The 16230-nt window shown below is 42.9% G+C and overlaps 1 long non-coding RNA gene across 1 annotated transcript; it reads left to right on the top strand.

Moving 5' to 3' along the window:
• Window positions 1-1098: 1098 nt before the first annotated feature.
• On the top strand, window positions 1099-10328 carry LOC311248654. Its single transcript, XR_014620965.1, has 3 exons — window positions 1099-2186; window positions 5881-5940; window positions 7624-10328. It is a non-coding gene; the product is annotated as an uncharacterized lncRNA (long non-coding RNA).
• Window positions 10329-16230: the final 5902 nt, after the last annotated feature.

Raw genomic sequence — 16230 nt, 5'->3', positions numbered from 1 at the left:
AGTGCAGTGGTCACCAACCTTTTTAAGCCCAAGATCACTTTTTTTTTTCGGTGAAGGCAAGATCTACCTATTGAAGCGTTGAGAGAAAAAGACAGCCAAGATTGTACTTTAAACTAAATTACCTTTATCTGCCTGTATTCTAATTACATGCAATGCTTTGGTCCAACATTAAAACGTCAAAGTAGAACTGTAATATGTACTTTCTCAGTCAGTGCTAAGTGCAGTCATCTTATGCAGCATCACTTTTCACATCAAAACAAAAGTAGAACTGTAATGTGGACTTTCTCATATTATTAACATTGACAAACATATTTACAATTAGCATTTTATAAAGTAGAACTGTAATGTGTACTTTCTCAGTCAGTGCTAAGTGCAGTTATCTTATGCAGCATCACTTTTCACATCAAAACAAAAGTAGAACTGTAATGTGGACTTTCTCATATTATTAACATTGACAAACATATTTACAATTAGCATTTTATAAAGTAGAACTGTCATATGTACTTTCTCAGTCAGTGCTAAGTGCAGTAATCTTATGCAGCATCACTTTTCACATCAAAACAAAAGTAGAACTGTAATGTGGACTCTCAGGGAAAGATTACATTTTTTTTTAATTCTTTTATTTTTACAATTCTTTTTCAGGGAAATATCTACAGGGAAGGTCTCAAAGATCGACCAGTCGATCAAGATCGACGGGTTGGTGACCACTGCTCTAGTGTGTATATATAGAGAGAGTTTGAGTCCAAGTGAGGTTAGATTAACTTCATAACTGTAAATATACAAATCACACCCAGTACCTGCAGTATTTTAGCCTGGTATCACCTTCAGTACCTGCAGTATTTTAGCCTGGTATCACCTTCAGTACCGGCATCAGTATCTGTGTATCCACATCAGTATGCATGGGACGTATGAATCGGAGATATGAGCCTATAACATACTAAACTTGCAATCTTTAACTCTTCACAGTGTGAAAGTGTGGTCAAGACTGAAGCTTCACTTAAAGATCAAGGGTTGAAACATGAAGATTTGCAACGTGAATCTCCACAAAGTGAGCAGACATCTGTGACGGGAGACAAAGACTTCCAATATAGAGCTGAGACGGAGGAGAAGGATGACTGGATGGTTATGTGTGTGGTCGTGTCAGATCTTACATTTGAACCCACAGATGGAGACCCTGTTCTGCCACAGGATGTTGGAAATGGAGAAAATCAAGAAGACGATGTAGTCATTCTTCCTCTTTGTGAGGCGCAAGACTCCACCTCAAAACTAGCAGCTCCCTGCTCTGACATAGAGGTGTTCGACTCTTTAGACGGATTCCTAAAGGCGAAGAACATCAATTATGCGCACTGTCCCATTTTTTCTGCCCCAGAGGAGGACAAAGAGATTCAGAGCGGGGATCAGAACCCGAGGCCACAGATGACACCTGCATGTGAATCTGAGCCTGAATGTGATGGGGAGCTAAGTACCTCTGAAACTGAACACAGTTCTGATTACTCAACATCTTCACCAAAATATAACTATTTAACGGTGTCCAAAAGGTTTTCCAAAAAGCTTCCAAAAAGCTTCCGAAGAGCTCCCTCCAAGTCTGATTGTAAGGATGAAGAAGGCGAGGACACGTCGGACGTATCACAGAATCATCCGTTACCCGAGTCTGACTCGGAGAGTGACGATGGCGATTTTGCTAAGAATGTACGCAAGTGGCAAGAGGGGAGACTTCAAACCACAACCAAAAGCGAGGACACCTCTGATGAGTCCGATTGTATGATAACAAAAACTGCCATTCAGCGCAGGTCACCAACGACTTCAAGTGGCAAACACATGGCGACTGCTGAATCTGACTCAGAACCTGAGCAGTACAGTGAGAACACACGTAAGAGGAAACTGACCTACACTGCACCAGAGGGAGACTCTGTTACTTCCCATAAGAGGCATGCAACTGAGCGGTCTCCTCAACAAGCCAGCTTCTCGTCTGAAATGCAAACTGAGGACAGCTCTGATGACTCCACAGTGTCTAGCAAAGACTTGTCCTCTTCTAGAAAACGTTTGTCAGAGTTCAGAAAAGGCCCATCAACCTCCAGAGAAGACTTGGCCTCTTCAAGAGAAGACTTGGCCTCTTCAAGAGAAGGCTTGTCTAAGCCCTCCAGAAAAGGCCCCTCCACGTCCAGACTTGCTCCATTCACCTCAAGGTTGAAAGAAAGTATTCTGTTAATTACATCAATATTGGGCTGTCGGAACAGTATTATCTGTGTAGGTGGAGTATTTACCTTGTTTAAAGGTGCTATAGGTAAAATGTTATGTAGAGTACCGTAGTCGTTTAAAAATATATACATCCACAGAGCTTTTAGAAAGGTGCGGAATAAGTCTATTGCTTTCCCCCCCAAAAAGTATTGATTCATGGATTTATCATAAAGAAAATTTGTTTATGTTGCAGCAGGCATGTATAGACCACCGCAACACTTCCGGTAATCTGAAATCATGGGGGAGAGATCGGGGGGAGAAAATGAACGAATGTGGATAAGTTCGATCGGAACTTTTCTCGGCCAAGCTATAGTCACTTTTTTGTGCCGTGAGCTTTGAGATTGGCATACAAATATTTTAATACACCTAATTACACATTGTGCCAAGCACAAATGTTATGGGTGAGTGCAGTGTCAAGGAAATGCCATTCACGTAAATGTATGCCCTAGAACCCGCTAATAAACGGTAAGCGAAACCGTATGCTGGTCGTCAAACGTTAAGAGGTTAATTAACACTTTGACTGCCGGGACCCGTCTTTAGACGTCTTTGCTGGCCATGCTAAAGTTGCCGGGGGACGCTGTACAGCGTCCTTATATCAATATTTCAAAAATCTGCGATCGGATTCATAATGTCCCTCCGCTGGCCTGAGATCCACCAGCAGGACCCACTGAGCTCTCTGGCGGTTCAGGAGCCCCATCTGGTGGCCGATCGGCGCAACCGCTTAACAGGAAGCGCAGTAGAGGTTTTGCTTGTCGGCCATATTACTTCCGGGCACTCGGTATAGGTTCCGGCACTCTAGCTCGTCACACTACATAGCGATCGATTGCCAATAACTCGATAAACAACATGATTTGGACGTATATACCATTATACAAGCTGGAGATGGACCGGGTAATAATATATCCCATAATGATAACATTTCTACTCGACGATGATCGCCCAACGGCGCGCGGAGACTGGGGTGAGTTTCAGCGTGTAACGTTACCGTCTTCGATAATAACTGATATTATCAACATTTGACCCACATTAGATGATTGGTATAACGCTGCCCACGGAATTATAAACGCCCCCTCGCCCATCCGGTCAACATCAGATGACGTGTAGTAACTTCTAGAAGTACGTCTAGTTGGAATTTTTTATATCGCGCTGATTGCCATCAAACTGTATTTCATCATCAATATAATGCATTTGGGGCTATATATCACGTTCTGGAGAAAGCTGCAGAAAGAGATGAAAACATACTTATACATTAGACCATACTTTACTATGAATATGTGAATGAAAAAGTTTAACGTTGCTACACAATGAACAATACATATAGGACTTTGAATGGGCCCTAATAATGGCAATGTAGCAATAGAATTAAAAAAGTTATAGCCCTGCAAAGAAGGGGACTTTCTCCATAGACAAATAGCGCTGGCAATCTATGGTATATCATTAATTTAACCTTAGGCAACCAAAGTGTTAAAGTAAAACCAGTGCAGCACAGCAGTCAACTCAGATCGCAACTTCATAGTACAAGGCATACCTTCAAAAGTAAATTAGACATGGCGGTCTTAATTAAATGAATAGATTATAACCAGTGCAGCACAGCAGTTAACTCGGATCGCCATCACCACCGTATGAACCAGCAGCCATAACCTGTTATAGAAATATGTTCTCTTACCTTTACTTGAACACGGAATCCATGCGTCTCTACTTGCAAATGAACACCTCTGTGACTTTACTGTAAAAGTCGCCCGCTTGTTGAAGTTTCGAAAGCATTAACGTGTACGTGATGACGTTGATTAAAAAATACATCCTAATTTACCTAGTAACAGATGACGTACCGGAACGAAAGAGCTACTGATTGGTTTGTAAGCATGCTTACCCTGGGCATATTAGTAGCGGGCTGAGGGAACAAATGCAATGCCCCTGGTGGAAAGGAAATTCATTCTTGCATTCGAATCGACGCTAGAGAAAGCAGAGACAGTGCTTACACCTGCGGGTGGCGCCAAAAAGCTAAAACTAAATGAATGACTGAATGAACGGTTTATATTAGTTTACTATATAATACTTTTATTTCAATATTTCACTGTTTTTATTATAATTTTTTCTTGGGTAAGCACTGCTTACCTTGCTTATATGGACGTCACGTCCCTGCGGCCGAGCTACTTTTTCAGCACCTACTCCCCATGCGCATGAGCAGATTGCCAAAGGAGTCTGAAGGCTGGGGAGCCACGTTGGAATGTTCCATCAAATCAAATTTATTTGTAAATCCCACAATCACAAGTTAATCTCCCCATGGGCTGGACGAGTCTTCTCAGAAGAAACATCACAATAAATCAAGAACAAAAAACCCACCATGAAATCCAAAATAAATAAATGCAACACTCCCAGACATACCCCAGTGAAGGTAAGGAAAAACTCACTAAAAACCTAGCAATAGGAAAAAAGCACCACAGGCAATGTGGAGGAGAGAATGGCCGTTCAAGGGGGGATCCCCCTTCTTGAATGTCTGTGATGGTAGTGTTGCTATGGATGATCGATGGGTGGAGAATAAAACAGGCGAAATAGTTGGTATGTATATACGTGTAATAAAACACAATATATACATGCAATAGCAACTGGGGTACATAGGATTTTTTTTTTTACGATTTAAATAGAATAGAGCTACTGTAAGAACAACAAAAGAGAAAGCATAGGGAAACGAGCGCTAGTATGAAAATAGGATAAAGGCTCAGCTCAAAATATCAGTCATATTCCATTTGCACATGAGTATGTATTCCGTTTAGATCCATTTGAAGTATGGGGCCGACGTAGAGAGGATCGCATCATCTTGGCCATCACCACAAGACATCCACTCACAGAGAGACGGGACAGGCATTACAGTTTGCGTGTTTGTGGTGGGCGGACATAGCAATAGATGCATGTAGTAAGCATATACGTGAATAGAATAGATACATGTAGTAAGCATATATGTGAATAGAATAGAAGTACTTAACCCAGCAAATGAACTAGAACAGGCATGGTTTAGATGTAGGTGGGACAGAAGACGGTATGAAGCTGATCCATGACCTCAATGGTGCTCATAACCAATGTGGGGGTAGAACAGTCACTGCAACCTGTCTCTCTCTCCCATGAGCTCAATGTAACGCGGAAGTGCAGTGGTCTATCCCCTCCCTACTTCCCATTTCTCCATGTGTAATGCATCTGATTAGATCAATTACATGCTGGTGCTCTAGTGCGACACCTTGTGGCTGAATGTTATTTATTGCACCTTAACAACCAGGAAATGCCAAAGAGAAAGTTGTATGAAAGTGTTGTATGTTATAATCCATGCACATAATTCCTTTTTTCCAGTTAATCTCTGTTACAACAAGATTGTAATAGTAATGCATTTTTATAGTTTATACGCGACAGGTTTCATTTTGGGTAAATGGAGTTTGTTTATCATGGCGACTTGCTGCCCTGTAGTGGTCCAAAAATAGTTACTGCATCTTAAAGGTTTACACAATAATTAAAAAAATATATATATACAAAATGAACGTTAAAATTTGGACAGCCCTAGGAAATATCAGTGACTATTAAAATGTAAATAATTCATCATATTTGATAGATCTAATTTAAATTCTTGTTCCGGACCTTTGTTTATTTTCATAGGACACTCTGTGAGTGAAGGTTACAAGTGGAAAGATAGGAGACAGTCATGTGAAACAAAAGGTAAGACCTGCCATTTTGCTTCATAGGGTTCCTTCCATGCTCTAATCATACACATTACTTCACCGCTATTCAAACCACAATGGAACAAATTTGCACGTAGTCTCAACAATAGCAAGTACACTTTCAGGTAGATAACTCCAACAGATTTTCTGTGGCTTATTATATGAAATATATAGCCCTATTAAATATACATAACACTACAGATATTACCTGAAAAATACAATCAAGCTCACAATAAGCTGGGTGGCGCAGCTTACATTGCGCTCGTCACCAACGCAAGAGACACCGGGTTCGAATCCGGCTGTCATACTAACTCAATTGGCAGAGTTAGCGGGTGGAAGTCGATGGGTGGTAATCTGGACGTTGTAAACAGCGACTCCTACAGGTTGGTTGGGGCGCCTGCACAGCAGAGACAGGAAAATGGCGGGGGTAGTGTGAGCCTCCCACACATTACACCTCGCCACATGTATCGGAGGGGACATGTGATGCAAGGCTTCTATCCTCCCTACAACCGGCCAGTGGGTGGCACATGCGAGCAACGTTCAAGACAGGGGAGGGGAGAATTGGCACGGCTAAATTGGGATAGGGGAAAAATAAAAAAAAAAAGGTGAAAAAGTGGATCAAAAAAAAAAAGCTCACAATAAACTCCATAAGTCATCATATTCACCATGACAGAGAGAGAGAGAGAACCGTTGTGTTTGCAGGTTAAGTATTTAAAGATCACTATTACCTATTAGGCCAGGGCCACATAAACAAGGGGGGAACATGCAAACTACACACAGAAAGCCCCCTGCATGGGTTTGAACCCAGGGCATTTTTTTTTAAATTTATTTAAAAAAAAATTTAAATCTTTTTTTATTGCTTTATTGGACAGTTTCAGAGAGGAAGTATGGGAGGAGAGATGGGGGAGACATTCGGCAAAGGTCGCCGGGTGCGTTACGTGGTGCGCCACTCGGGACCCAGGACCTTCTTGCTGTGGGTCAACACTGTTAACCACTGCTGGGGTTTGAATCAAGAACCTTCTTGCTGTGAGACAATAGTGTTAACCACTGCTGGGGTTTGAACCCAGAACCCTCTTGCTGTGAGGCAACAGTGCTGACTACTGCTGGGGTTTGAACACCGGTTTTTCATTTTAATTATATTTAAAGTTCAAGGAAATTCACTGTAAAATAAAAGAGAAAGTATTTTCTTTAAGTTCAATAAGTACATGATGTTTCCAAAGTCGATGAGTAATTGTGTTAAATAATCATGATCTCAATATTGACCAAATTAATAGTGATTATATTTTTTGCCACAATCAAGCAGCCCTACAAAATACAATGTGCTTTACGTGTTTACCTTCATATAAACAGCTGATGTTCACAGGTGTGTTTGGTATAGTGCTCAGGAAAGTGTCAAGGAAGGCTTGTTTACTGGCTGCTCACCCTGTTTGAAACGGTTAAAGTTCTATTTACTTTTGTCATGTTTGGAAACTTACAAAATAATTGTATTTTGAGTCACAATGACCTCACAAAGTTCCACAAAGCTTTTTTTCAATCTAAAAGCAAAGGTATTCAATTTTGTGGATTCAACAAAACATGTGATTGTTGAATGGTTTCCAGATTGTAAATTTGAACCTTTTTAATCCTCCCTGTTTATGCTTCACCCTCTTATGTTCTTTCCTCCCTCTCATCTCCAACTCAGATATGGTTCCTGGACTTCTCTCCACCAACAAACGGAAGAACATGGACAAACCAAAGGCAATGAAGAGACCATCACATGCACACAGGAGAGAGGCCTTATCATTGTGACCAGTGTGGGAAGACCTTCACTACAAAGCAAGACCTGTGAAACCTAATGTACACCTGAGGTGGCATACCGGGGAGAAGAGGTGCACGTACTGTGGGAAAGGCTTTCTAGACTAGAATCATTTGAAAAGACGCCATGTACACCTACTCCTGCCCGCAATGCTCCAAGAAATGTCCAGTCAGCTCACCTAAAGAAGCATTATATGAGAGGCAGATGCTGTATCACATACAATGACACCCTGCTCAGTAGGTTTTACATCATTTATATATTTTCTGCTTTTATTGTACAAATTATCATACATCTAGCAGTGGTGCATGACCCTGTACCGTCGAAAGGGAATTCGGATCCAACTTTCAGACTAGACTGCAGATCAAATATGACTCCAGATCCACAAATACCATAGCAATCCTGTTGTTACAAATGTTGTCAGAAACATCATTTAGGTTAAATGAAAATGAGGTTCCATGAAAATAGAAGATTTATTTATCTTGTACATAAGCATTTTATACAAATATCTTCACATGCACATTATTAACCACAGCGATCGTGACTGGAATTCTAAATGGCTGGTTTCAAGAGGGAGGGTTCTTGTCACAGCTGAAGTGCAGAAAAGCCACAATGCACAAAATTAAAGCTGCTGTAAGTGGTATTTTATTTGTTAAAATAAGTGGTCTACATGTTTATGATAATAGCTCTACATTCCGACAGCCATCACTGTTTTGGTCAGTAACATGGATTAGATTAGATTTTATTCAAATGTATTGTCATTATCCTGCACAAGTACGTACAATAGAACAAAAAAGTTTGACATCCAACCAGAGTGCAAATGTAGCAGTAAATTGCAATATGAATGAATGAATGATTTTATTTCGGTCTTTTACAAAGCATAGTAGTAGAACATTTAAAAAAAGAAAATGACCGAAAAGGTGTAGGCTGAAGCCGACCCTTTTTACATTAAATTTTTTACACACACAAAAAATACAAAAAAGAAACATAATTCAGTACATAACAAAACGTACACATTTATTTATGTATTTCTTTAAATTTTTTCATTCGTTTTTCTTTTTTTCCCCTTCTATTTGAATACAGTTATGTTATAGATAAAATATGATTAGGATAATAATAAGGTTTTATATTCATGTGTCACCTTATATTTGAGTAATTTCTTAAATGTATGTAGCGAACTACACATTTTTACTTCTTTGTCAAAGTTATTCCATAGTTTTGCCCCTTTAACAGATATACATCGACTTTTTATATTTGTCCTTGCCTTTGCGATATTGAATACACAAGTTCCCCTAAGTCTACATTTACATTTACATTTAGTCATTTAGCTGACGCTTTTATCCAAAGCGACTTACAAGTTCTGTACGACAAGACAGCAAGAAGGGTACAACTCTATCAGCTGAGTCTATACCGGCTATACCGGCTAAGTCTATACCGGCTCTCTATTGGAACAACTCCTGGATGCAACTTGGAAGTGAGTGCTTATGTGCTTTGTACATTATTATCAGGGGTGCAGTGCTGGGCAAACGCGGGCAAACGGCGTTTGGCCTTCGTCACTGAGGCCGAAGTGCGTGCATCCTATTATTATGCAAAGTCTAGGTGATAAAATGACTCGTCGCGCCACTTATCACCTAGACTTTGCATAATAATAGGATACCGACAACCAAATACAAGCCCTGTAGGTGTGGTGGGGGGTTGCTTGATCTCCCGACTTCACTGGAAGGATGAGACAAGGTGTATCATCTGTTTTGTGCGCAACAGAGGGAACATGTATGCGCGTGCGGGAGCGCTCGCGCGCAGGCGTTTGGCCTTCGCCCATATTACGACTGCACCCCTGATTATTATTGCAGTGCTAAGATCGACAAGATCTTCCAATTTTAAGGTATTTGATTTAATTTAATTTAAAAGTGCATTTGTCGGTTCATAGTAATCTGCTTGTTTCACAATTCTTATGGCTTTCTTCTGCATTATGAAAATTTGGTTAGTGTTTGTTTTATGTGTTTCCCCATACCTCCACACAGTACGTTATGTATGGAACTATGAGCGAACAGTACAACAAATAGAGTGAGTTCTTAATTTTATATAACATTGCAATGGTTTTGGATATTTAACTTTTTATGTGAGTTCCAGTTTAGTTTCTCGTCAATTGTCACTCCCAAAAATGTATTTTCATACACACGTTCAATTTCAACATCAATCATTAATTTAACCTGATTATTAGTTTTTCGATTGCCAAAAATTATAGTTTGTTTTTCTTAGATTCAGTTATTTATGTCAAACCACTTTTTTAGTGATCTCACTACATTCAGGAGCTGTTCCAAATTGTTTCCAGAGCAATACAAACTTGTGTCGTCGGCAAACAAGACTTATTTTAATAATTTAGACACATCACAGACATCATTTATATAATAAATAAATAAATAGTATTGGACCCAGCACAGAGCCCTGTGGAACTCTACACGTAACCTTTAACGAGTCTGAATCGAATATACAATGTACAGGTGGTTAACTGGGTACAAATATACAAATTAGTACTACTGAGTGTAGTTTTAATCAAATGTATGTACAGAGAGTAAGAAGCATTTTGTATGAAAGTATTCTGTACTTCTGTATGACAACTATTAAAGAAACTTGAAACTTGAGTTGTATTATATAAATAGAGACAGTATGACTACTACTGGTCAGCAGCGTAACTAGTAGGAGTAGGATATGTATAGATATAGTAAGGGACTATGTGCAGGTAGGTACAGGCAGGATAAGTATATACAGTATGCGGTGAGCATGTTTTGTCTGGAACCACTTTAATGACCAATTCTCTCAGAACAGACTATTAGGGTCTCAGGTCCTGCTAGGCCCAGGTGCAGCTTATCATCCCACTGCATTTCCATGAGAACTGAGAACTTCCGGTGTGAACTACATTTGGGTGGGCGCGGGCAGCTGACCAAGCTGACCAAGCGAATACTGACTCATAACGTTACCAACGTTAAGTCGAGTTAATTCATACTACACTAGTACACGTATGATCATCAATCCAATAATGAACACATATATATATCGTCATTTTAAACAAGTTACCATTCATTCATTCATCCATTATGCAATACCCACAGCGAAATTAACACGCTGTGTTGAGAGAGCGAGAGAGAGAGCGAGAGACAGAGAGAGACCGCATTAACTCACTGTTTAGTTGAAACGTGGTGATAAAGTGTATATGTCCACTGTCCCACAGTCCCAGACTGTTGTTGGCGATGTATATCCACTGTCCAGAGTGACTGCATCACAACAGCATCGAACAGCCTGCAAACTACCTGGCGTTCTATGACAATAAACATAGTTTTATTAGGTTGAAATAATGTGGTTGTGTACTTATTTTTCTGTTAACTTATTATGGATTGAAAACTGAAAACCTTAATGCACAGTAACTGAACTCAATATTTGTAAGTTCTGGTAACTTATTATAAAAAAAAATTACAGTGTAGTCTTGCGATCAATCAAAACCTATTTACACGATATACCTCACAATCACCCTCCATTCACATCCTGGTGTTCTCCATTAGGCCTGTAGGTGGAGCTATGACAGCACACGTACAGTACACACACCGATGGTGTGTGATGTGTCCAAAAATGAATGGGCAAATGTGAGTGAAATGGTCGCACTGTATGCAGCTGTTTGTCTGCATTGCACCCCCCCCCCCCCCCCCCCCAACTCAGATTTAGGGTTGATACAACCATCATAATAATATTGTTAATAATAACAATAACAATAATGATGTAATAATGTAAAAATTATCATTAAAAATACCTGATTATGAAAAAAAAAAAATACGATGCATGGAATATTGTTGAGGCACACTAGTTACAACTATATTTCAAACAGGCACTCCATGTCAAAAAGGTTGCTGACCCCTGCTATACACCATATACCCTACAAACACCTCACTAGGAACAACCTCACCTTCAAACTGAATCACTACCGTCTCTGTCTCTATCCTATCTGCTCCCCTCTTCATCCTTTCTGCACTCTTAACTTTCCCATTACGCACGTCTCTCCTTAAATCTCCCACCAGCTGCTCTACGCTAACCTCGACCGGTACCCTATCACCCCCTTACACCCCCCCTCCCTCTTCTCCCCTACTCTCACTACCTTACTTATACCAACTCCACCAATGCTCCTCATCTTCCTAGCCTTCTCCACCTGCTCCACACTTACACACCCTATGGCCAGATTCCCATCCCCCAAAACTCTTGCAAACTTTACCTCACCTAATTGCTCATCAACGAGTTTGGGCAACTCAAACATCCCCAATTTCCTCACTCCCCCCTCCCCCTCAAACCTAACCACTATTATGAATCACTTCTGCAATATCATTTCCTCCACCCTCGCCTTCTGACCCACTTGAGCTATCTCCCCTACCCTTCTTCCTCTTAAGCCCCTTCCCCTCTCTGTCCCTGCTCCCCTTCTCCACCTTACTCCAACCTTCTCCCCCGCTCTCACCCCCCGCACCACACTCCATACTGCCACTATCCGACTCCCTTCCCCTATCACGACCGTCCCCGTCCCTATCGTCACCTCCCTCGCTCCCACTACCCGCCCCAGCTCCCGACGTCGAAAGCAGTTCATCATGGATCAGCAAGGCGGCCACATCCATCGCCTCGACTCCGTCATAGCCATCAAACTTGACCCGGCATTTTTTAACTCTGATCCAGGAAACAACCGCCGGATGCGTCTATTCGAAGCCTAACCGGTTCATGCTTCCGCGTTCGCGTTTTGCAAATCTGATTGGCCACTGCCGTTTCTGGTGCGATCTGATTGGCCACTGACGTTTCTGGTCATGTGACATGTGTTATAAGATTATGGTCTGTTCCTTTAAGAGGGAGGCACCCACGCATACAGGTCAGCTACGCAAGGAGCGAATATGTGATGAGACAGTGTGTACACAGGAAGAACAACAGAAGCAGGTAGCTTGTTGTGAGATATGTAACGTTAGTCAACAGCATGATATGAAGAATATAATGGAAATAAATGCACAGTCCTGAAGATAACGGTTTCCAGTGGTTTATTGTCACCACCACACATCAAGAGGGAATTACCCCGGAGTCCGGACAGTACGTTAATAATTACGTGACTGTACATGACCACTTCGGCCCTAGAGTGAAGATAACACTCTCCTGTACTCTTACTAAGGTTCGAGTTAACACAGAAAAAGGTAACATTGGGGGCTCGAGTCCGGGATATGAAAAATCCTGATTTCATCAATGAGTTGTAAACTATGGACACGTATAGTTAGCTCATGCTAATAGACGCACGAGGCAATTTCGTCAGTCAATGAACTGAGTTGAGAAGATGACGGCCCATGGAAGTAACGTTGACGGGGAAATGACCAACTATGAAGAGCAAGTGATCAACTACTCTAACCCATTCATGTTAACCCCCACAACTACAACCATGTACTCTCAGTCTGATGTCGCTAACCTGAGACGTGAAATGAAGTACCAACATGGACAAAGCCTCAACCCGTTCATAACAGAGGATCAGCTGCCCCCTACTGGTGCAATGTCAAACCCATTTACTGCACGTAATAAGCCATTGATAATGGCCAGTGACAATTACCCACATGCTCATCTGTCGTTGTCAAGCACAAACCCCTTTGCTCATATGAATGATCAAAGTATGAGAGACAGTGGCATTGAAATGCAGCAAAGTCATTATGGAACTGAGCCTCCCCATATGAATATGTTGTATGGACAAATGCATTCAATGACCATAGGAGATGCAGCTACCCATAACATTAACCCCTGCATTGCTGCTAAACCAGCAGCCTTTATGGAGAGCACACCTATGAACAATGTGACAGTCTATTCCCCACATATTGAACCTGCAACCCTGCTTTCCACCCCTGTGACACCGGGTGTGTGTTCCCGTCAGGTGCAGCCAGAGGGCGCTGTACACCACAGGCAGAGTACACCGGTCCATGGAGGTAATGAAGCTGTGACTTATGGCTATGATCAGTCCCATCGCAGGCGAGCAGGCTTCCATCCAAGTGGCCGGCTGCCCCGGCGTGTGCAGTACAACCTGTCTTCAGACAGCGAGGACGACAGTGTTCAGCGAGAGAGGATTCCTACACTACAACCGGGTCAGTATGATGGCACCACACCATGGAAGGACTTCTTGCAGCGCTTTGAGAGCTGTGCTGAGGCTAATCGCTGGTCAGAGAACACTATGGCTGTCCAGTTGAGGTTCTGTCTCATAGGTGCAGCAGGAGCAGTGGTCCACCGCAACCCAAGGTCAGCACGCTGGGACTACAGAGACATTGTTGAGGAGGTGGAGGTTGCTTATGGCCCATCATCAGAGTATGCAGTGGCTGTTGCCATCGAGTTAAGGCAACGAATCCGCCTGCCAGGTGAGGCACTACACATCTTGAGGGACGACATATATGAGAAAGTGTCTATTGCATACGCTGACCGTTCTGAAAAGGAGCAGGATGCAATCAGTGTTGAGGTGTTCACTAATGCTATGGGGGACGCCAACATTATTCAGAAGCTCCTAGAAGACCGACCTCGCACATTAGCCCAAGCTTACGACATTGCTCGTCGTTATGAAACTACCAGGAGAGCAGCTACCAGCGTTGCACAGCTCATGCAGACTGGAGCACGGAATGTAGCTGAGCGGAGAACCAGAATGGCTATGGTGCGCGATTATGCCCACTCTGATGAAGCTGAGGGAAATAATGGTGCAGCACCAGCACCCACAAAGCAGAACCAGAACCACCCCGCGCAATACAAACAAAGGAGACAAAAAGATACAAATTGGGATAGCATCCGCTGTCACAACTGCTCGGGTATTGGACACATGTGGCGTAATTGCCACTCTCTAACAAACCCAACTAAGCTGCAGGCGGACACAGTTTTGAATGTCTCCAAAAACCAAAATGCACGCAGAGGGTCCAGTGGTAAAGGTGAGAGCCCAGAAATGTGTATCCACCTGCTGATGTATGACATGGAGATTTGTGCCATCTTAGACTCTGGGGCAGGGAGAAATGTGCTGCCTTTGCGATACTATAATTCTATCCACCCGGAGGTCAGACCACCTATCCAGCCATCAACTGTACAGTCCCTGCATGGCATTGGTCCTGGGAATGTCCCTGCTTTGGGTGAAGTTCACTTACCTGTTCAGATTGGCAGCCAGACTGTGGGTGTAGATTTCATACTTGCCGACCTGCCAGGCAGTGCTGAGGCCATCCTGGGCCATCCATTCTTAGAGCAGTCAAGAGCACATCTGGACTTTGGCAACCGAAAGATTGTGTTGTTCGGTGAACAAATACAATACTTCCATCCGGACAACAGGCCGAGAGCACATGCAGTAAGAGTAGCTCGCACCACAGTTCTAGCACCAGGACGTGAGTACATTATACCGGGAAATGCTCATTTCCGGACCCCTGTGAAAGGAGAGGTGATGCTATGCCCTACAAAAGGCTTTGTTGAGAAGCACCGATTGCTGGTGGCCCGGGTCTTAGTAGGAGCCCAGCCCAGTAAGAGTATACCAATCAGAGTATTTAACCCAGGAACCACTGATGTTACCATCAAGAAAGGAGCTGTAGCAGGGTTTCTCCAGTCTGTTGAGATAATGGAGCCCCCTACCATCATCACTGAATCCCAACAGTCCGACCGTGCCTTCCCCACCGTGCCAGAACATCTCACCACTCTGTACGCCCAGAGTTCCATTGAGCTAACTACCGGGGAAAAGTGCAGTCTAGCGAAGCTCCTGCAAGACTACGGCGACATCTTCTCTACAGGACCCACTGACCTAGGCCGTACTAACCTAGTGCAACATGACATTCAAACCCTGCCAGGTGTCCCAGTGAAACAACACCCCCGCCGCATGGCCCAGGAAAAACAACTGAATGCTGACCAGCAGATACAGCAGAGCCTCGAGACTGGACTCGCCCGTAACAGCCACAGCAGTTGGGCCGCGCCCATTGTCATGGTACGCAAAAAGGACGATACTTATCGTCTCTGTGTGGACTACAGGGCTTTGAATGACTGTACCATTAAAGATGCGTACCCATTACCTCGTATTCAAGATACTCTGGACACCTTATCCAGCGCCAAATGGTTCAGCACTCTGGACCTTGCATCTGGCTATTGGCAGGTGGAACTAACCCCCAGAGCACGCAAGGCCTCAGCATTCTGCAGCAGGAAGGGGCTCTTTGAGTGGAATGTCATGCCGTTTGGGCTATGTAACGCCCCAGCAACGTTTCAACGTCTAATGGACTGCGTCCTTGCTGGCATGCAATGGGAGACCTGCTTAGTATACTTAGATGACATCATTACACTGGGAAAAGATGTACCAGAAATGCTGCAGCGGCTATCCCAGGTGTTTGACCGACTGTGCCAAGCCAAGTTGAAATTGAAACCAGCAAAGTGTTGCCTGTTCCAACGGCAAGTAGCCTACCTCGGGCACATCGTCTCCGAGCAGGGGGTCGCTACCGACTCACA

The sequence above is a fragment of the Notolepis coatsorum genome (genome assembly GCF_963971535.1).
Source record: "Notolepis coatsorum genome assembly, contig: SCAFFOLD_276, whole genome shotgun sequence".
Classification (NCBI taxonomy): Eukaryota; Metazoa; Chordata; class Actinopteri; order Aulopiformes; family Paralepididae; genus Notolepis; species Notolepis coatsorum.
The sequence above is the reverse complement of the archived record's forward strand: the minus strand, read 5'-3'. Positions and strand labels throughout refer to the sequence as shown.